Below are 1,437 nucleotides of genomic sequence, written 5' to 3'. Positions count from 1 at the left end.
TTACAAGCATCCATCTAGATGCAACAATGGGTCTCTCCTCGTCCAGAGCAAAGAAGAATGAAGAAAACCAAAGACATATGGAAACAATTAGTCCAAGGGACTGGTACACCATGCAATCCTTAGCCTGTATGACTATAAGACCAGAAGAACTAGATGGTGCCCAGCTACCACTGTCAATCACTTGGATGGGGACCTAGGTAGGAGATCCTGGATAAGAGTGGAAAAACAATGTGGAACAAATTTCATATCATAATGAAAAAAGGACCAGGTTTGCTGGTCTGATAGGGCCTGGTGGAAGCACTGAGATTATGGCCCCTAGTTGCCCTTCAGGTCTGGAAATGAACCCACTTCTGTGGCTGCCAACCAAACAAAAGACAGGCATAGGAGCTGAACATTTATATTAGGTAGATACGGTCCCTGGAGAGATCAATCATGGGAGAATACAAGGGTTGTGTATGCACAGGGAGACAGCTCAGGGGGCAGGAGTGCATGGGAGGGAAGGGCACAGGGAAGAAGTAACCATGGGGAGGAAGTGGGAATGAAGCTGTTGCATTGTGGGAAATCATGGTCAATGTCATGAGACAATATGTATATGAGCTGCTGTATGGAAAGAATTTTGCTGTGTAAACTTCACCAAAATCACAATGAAAGCTATTTTTTTTTTTTAAAAAAAAAAAAAAAAAAAGACATAAAAGACATGCCTTCCCTCACCAGAGTATTCAATCTTTGAGAATAAAATAAAACCTTTGTTGTCAAGTCGATTCTGACTCCTGTCTACCCTATAGGACAGAGTGGAACTGTCCTATAGGGTTTCCATGACTGTTGTTGTTGTTGTTAGGTGCCATCAGATTGGCTCTGACTCATAGCAACCCTAGGAGCTCTGGTAGCATAGTGCCTAAGGCACTTGACTGCTAACCAGAAGGCTGATGGTTCAAACCCACCAGCCACTGCTCGGAAGGAAGGTTGGGCAATCTACTTTCATAGTGATACTGCCTCAGCAACCCAAGGAGGGGTCGCTATGAGTTGGGTCCGACTCAATGGCACATAACAACAACAACAACATAGCGACCCTATGTACAACAAAACATTGCCTGATCCTGTGTCATCCTCTCAATCATTTCTATATCTGAGTCCATCGTGGCATTCACTGTGTCAATCCATCTCATTGAAGCCATTCCTTTTTTTCACTGACCCTCCACTCTATCAAGCATGAGATCCCTCTCCAGTGAACAGTCTCTTCTGGCAAACCCTTTGTTGTCAAGTTGATTCTGAGTCATAACTACACTCTAGGACAGAGTAGAACCATCCCATAGAGTTTCCACGGCTATAGTATCAGTGTAATCACACTAATTTTAAATAAAATTTTCCCACTATTGTAATACATTATATACACATTTATTGCCAAGGTTCAGGGAAGACACCAAGAAATAATTAAGG

Source organism: Orycteropus afer, unplaced genomic scaffold (assembly GCF_000298275.1).
Source record: "Orycteropus afer afer isolate SDZICR_OR568_19922 unplaced genomic scaffold, OryAfe1.0 scaffold00280, whole genome shotgun sequence".
NCBI lineage: Eukaryota > Metazoa > Chordata > Mammalia > Tubulidentata > Orycteropodidae > Orycteropus > Orycteropus afer.
The sequence above is the reverse complement of the archived record's forward strand: the minus strand, read 5'-3'. Positions refer to the sequence as shown.